The sequence below is a fragment of the Notechis scutatus genome, chromosome Z (assembly GCF_049901735.1).
Source record: "Notechis scutatus isolate UNSWTSFEM ecotype Mainland chromosome Z, rNotScu1.2, whole genome shotgun sequence".
NCBI classification, from domain to species: Eukaryota; Metazoa; Chordata; class Lepidosauria; order Squamata; family Elapidae; genus Notechis; species Notechis scutatus.
In genome coordinates, this window is record NC_142025.1 from 124610141 (window position 1) to 124615528 (window position 5388).

Here is a 5388-nt window from a genome sequence, read left to right on the forward strand (position 1 = left end):
TTACATAGGCTTTGATGTGTAACAGCTAAAATTGTTGACTGAATTGGCAATATCTGGCCTTGACCATTGTGATAAGTATAACTGACTTCCTATGAGTCCTGATACAGTTCCTGATACCAAGGTGTGCTATTTTTGATGGTTTGAAAATCTGGGTATCATGGGATGTTTTCACACTTTTACAACATTCCATATTAAACTTTTTAAAGCAATTGTTCTGTTTTCTTCTTTTGACTTAGAATAGAATAAAACATATTTGGAAGGGACCTTGTAGGTCATCTAGTCCAACCCTATACTCAAGCAGGAGACCTTAAACCATTTCTGACAGATGGCAGTCCAGTCTCTTCTTGAAGGCTTCCAGTGATGAAGCTCCCACAACTTCCAAAAGCAAGCTGCACCATTGGTTGATTGTTCTCACTGTCAGAAAATTTATCCTTATTTTTAGGTTGATTCCAGTGGTGGAATTCAATTTAACAAGCAGTTTGGTAAGCACACACTTCGCATGGCATTTTGGCTGCTGTGACACATTGCTGGCTCACATTTAATTGATTACCCGCTAAGGTTCCAAGATCCCTCTCGCAGTTACTGCTATTAATCCTGGTTTCACCCAATCTATATGTGTACTTTTGTTTTTCTTGACTAAATGTAAGTTTACTTTTCTCTACATTGAATTTCACTTTGCTAGATAGGGCCTAGTGTTCATGTCTGTCAAGATCCATCTGTATCTTGAGCCAATCATCTAGGGTTTTGGCTATTCCTGCCAACTTAATATTCTCTACAAATTTGATTAGTTCCCCTTCTATTTGATTAGTTCCCCTTCTAAATCTAAGCCATTTACGAAGATATTTATTTATTTATTTATTTATTTATTTATTTATTTATTTATTTATTTATTTGATTTGCCAATTGTTTACAAGATAATAAGTATAAGTGTATACATAGTTGTGAATACATGAAATGGGTACATATAAGAAAAATAAAAGAAGAATAAGAGAAACAATAGGACAGGGACGGTAGGCACGTTGGTGCGCTTATGCACGCCCCCTACAGACCTCTTAGGAAAGGGTGAGGTCAATAGTAGACAGTCTAAGATTAAAGTTTTTGGGGTTTGGGAAGAAACTACAGAGTCGGGTAGAGTATTCCAGACATTGACCACTCTATTGCTGAAGTCGTATTTCCTGCAATCAAGTTTGGTGCGGTTAACTTTAAGTTTGTATCTATTGTGTGCTGTTGTGTTGTTATGGTTGAAGCTGAAGTATTCATTGACAGGTAGGACATTGCAATGTATGATTTTATATACCATGCTTAAATCAGACCGAAGGCGGCGTAATTCAAGGTTTTCTAGTTCTAGAATTTCAAGTCTGGTGGCATAAGGTATTCTACAACAAGTAGAGGAGTGGAGAACTCTTCTTGTAAAATATTTCTGGACTTTCTCAATTGTGCTAATATCAGATACGTAATGTGGGTTCCAGACTGATGAACTGTATTCGAGTATTGGTCTAGCAAATGTTTTGTATGCTCTGGTTAGTAGTGTGATATTACCAGAGAAAAAGCTACGTAGGATTAGGTTAACAACTCTTAATGCCTTTTTGGCTATGTAGTTGCAGTGGGCTCTAGCACTTAGATCATTAGAGGTGAGTATTCCAAGGTCCTTTACAGAGCTTGGGTCATCAACAAGATCTTGACTATTCAGCTTGTATTTTATTTTCTGATTTTTTTTGCCAATATGTAAGACAGAGCATTTATTTGTTGAGATTTGAAGTTGCCATTTGTTTGACCATTCTGATACATAGTCAAGATCTTTTTATAGGGTAGCAGTATTGTCTGTGATATTGAACAGCTTTACATCATCAGCGAAAAGAACGCAATTGCTCTTAATATGATCACAGAGGTCATTTATGTAGAGTATGAAGAGAGTTGGTCCTAGAACACTGCCTTGGGGGACACCACTATTGACAGGTACAGAATTTGATAGGACGCTCCCAATTTTGACCATTTGTTGTCTGTTTGCCAGGAATGCTTCATCCAGTTATTCAGTTGTCCAGAGATACCATAGGATTTTATTTTTAGGAGTAGTTTGTCGTGTACCACTGAATCAAAGGCTTTACAGAAGTCTATGTAGATTGCGTCTATTGCTTTGCCCTGGTCGAGTTGTGTCGTCCATATGTTTTTGCAGTGTAAGAGTTGCAGATTACAGGATAGTTTTTTTCTGAAACCAAATTGTTTATTGGAGAGTAGGTTGTTTGTCTCTAAGTGGAGGATGATGGATTGGTTAATAATTGATTCCATGACTTTACAGGTGACGCAGCATAAGGAGATTGGTCTGTAATTTTCAACTAGGCTTGGGTCTCCCTTTTTGAAGATGGGGATGACTGTGGCTTGTGACCATAGGTTAGGCAAGGAGCTGGTCCTGAAAGATTTTTCAAAGATTATGCTTAGAGGTTTGGCTATGGCAGTGGATAGCTTTTTTAAGAAGTAGGCACATATTCCACCGGTCCAATAGATAGAGATGGTTTTAGATTGCGTAGTGCTTTTTCAACATTGTCTTCTGTAAAATCGATATGTATTAGATCATTGTTGTTATCTGTGAGTACGGCTAGGAAATACTGGGCATGATCCATTGCTGTTTACAAATACTGAGCGAAGAATGTGTTAAAGATGTTGGCTTTAATGGTGTCGTCGTTGCAGTCTTTACCATCAGGTCCTATCAAGGGTGGGATAGACCTTGAGTCTTTTAGTTTGTTGTTTACAAAATTGTAAACGCACGGGTGGAATTGGTGCTTAGAAGGTTTTCCTCTTGTTTAATGTGATAATTGATGCATTCGGTCTTTATCTGGTGGCATACATTTTTGTATCGGCTTTTGAAATTGGCAACGTGACCAGATTTGTTTTTCCGCCAGAGTGATCTCTTTTGGATTGAAGTTTCCTTATTGTTATGGGTAATCTGCTTTTTGTTTTGTTTTGGGAGTTGTTGTTGGTACATATAGTTTGATGACTCTTTTGACTTCAAGTAAAAATATGTTGTAATGGTCTTCAACAGTATTGCATCCAGTGAATAGAGATTGCCAATCAAGGGATGAGAGATCGTTGTCTATAAGATCATAGTTGCCTTTTTTGAAGTTACAATTGGGGATTACATCATTGTGGTGATTTTTGTGTGGGCGTATATTGAAGAATACTGGGTAAAAAATGCAATCTTATAGCACCCTACTGCTTACTTTCCTCCATGTAGTATAGTCCTGTTAAGGACTACTCGTTGAATACAGTTTGTCAACCAATTTCAAATCCATCTGGTGGTGATGCTATCTGTCCCACTTTTTTCTAGCCTACTAAGAACTGGGTTGTGGTCTACTTTGTCAAATGCCTTGGTGAAGTCTAAATATATCATGTTCACAGCATTTCGCTGGTTTATGGGTCCCAGTGGTTAATATTCATCAAAATCAGAGAGGTGTTCCCTTACCTGTTGCGCGCGCGCGCACACACACACACACACATTCAATTCTGCATTAGGTAAGTGATTGATACCAGAAATGGACTTTAGCCTGAATAACTTTCCAACAATTAAACTTAAATTTCCATAATTGAAGTTGATCGGTAAAGTAGTCAACATGGTGATTGTTGAGAATAGTGGCAACCAATGTCCTGAGAGTTGTCCAGTTTGGGAAATTATTACATTAGATTTATGGCAATCAATACATAATCAAGTCATCCAAAATTGGTTTTCCCTTTGTTGATCAGCATGAAAATTATTAAGAGAATATGTTGACCTTTGTGGTTGATGTTATGCATATGATTAAAATAAACTGATATTGTGCAACCTAGAATGTATAAAAAAGTGAATGAATGTTTGCAATAAATTGTAAGCAAATTTTATTTTTAAACAAGGCAAGATTTATTTTTGTTTATTAAAAAATAGAATTTTATTTCAATGTTAGACATTATCTGACATGTTAACATCACACTGTATAGGTTACTGTATGGTTCTGCAATTCAATAGAAGGACATTCAACAAGGACTTCTCCCACTAAATGTTGCAGTTCTTTAGCAGTCTCCACATGGCAACTTTGACTTCCTTATTCCTCAAGGTGTAAGTTATAGGGTTCATCAAAGGGAAAACCCCAGCGTGGAGAAAACCTACCACTTTGTCAAAGGGAAAGTCGTGGAAGGGGTGACAGTAGAGGTAAATGGCTGGACCAAACATGATGAAAACAATGATGATGTGAGTGATGCAAGTAGAGGATGCTTTGGTCTTCCCTTGGCTGACACCTGTCCTCACTTTGATCAGCAGTGCCCCATAGGAAATGAGAAGGAGGAAGAAGCATCTTGTGGTTATAAGGCCACTGTTGATAAACATAATAATTTCTAGTCTATAGGTATTGGTGCAAGCCAACCTGATTATCTGGGTGATATCACAGAAGAAGTTGTCCAGTTTATTGGGACCACAGAAAGGGAGTGGGAAGATGAGAATAACCTGGATTATAGAATGTGTGAATCCTCCAGCCCATCAAGCCATCACCAAAACCCAGCAGGCTTGGTGATTACAGTTACATAATGCAATGGGTGACAAATGGCCACATATCTATAAAATGCCATGGAAATAAGGAGATTGATCTCAGATGCACCTAGAAAGTGGATGAAAAAAACCTGTGTCATGCAACCTTTGTATGAGATAGTTTGGCTTCCAGAGAAGAGGTTGATTATCATCTTTGAAGGGGTGACACAGCTAGTAAATGTCCATCAAAGCCAGGTTGGCCAAGAAGAAAAACATGGGAGCTCCCAATTGGTGGTCTTTCAAAATAGTCATAATGATGACGATGTTACCAGAGAAAATGATGATGTAGAAAATCAAGAGGAAGACACAGAACAGGAACTGAAGTTCTCTGATCTCTGATAATCCTTCAAGAATAAATTCAGAATAAATAAATTCACGGTTGCCTGAATCCATCCTCCTTCTGTATCCCTGTGGAGAAATAATATGGGAATGTTAAGTAAGAGGAAATTTATAAGAAGTAAGGTTTGTCTTGTATGCAAACATGAAGACAATCTCTTATTGACGAGAGAAAATAGTGTTACTCTTTACTTCAGTTTTTTATCTTGCAGTTTGCAGCCCACATAAAATTGTGCCACAAATCCTTTGTTTTGTATTTCTATACACAGTAATGCTTGCAGCCCTTAAAAAAGCTGTTTGGGAAACAATGGCTGCTCATCTATCTAAAATGTTTGCTAGTTCCAGCTGATGTTTCAGATTTCTTGGGATCGACATACAGAAAAGGTCACAAGTATACAGAAATGAGCAGATGAGGCTAAAACATATGAAAAATAATTGCAGGAATTGAGTATGTCTACTACAGTGAAAAGAAGTAACTGGGTTGACATGATAGCAGTGTTCCA

The 5388-nt window shown here is 37.6% G+C and overlaps 1 pseudogene; it reads right to left on the minus strand.

Annotated features, from left to right (window-relative positions):
* Positions 1–4021: 4021 nt before the first annotated feature.
* LOC113426208 (olfactory receptor 4N5-like) lies at positions 4022–4942 on the minus strand (annotated as a pseudogene).
* Positions 4943–5388: the final 446 nt, after the last annotated feature.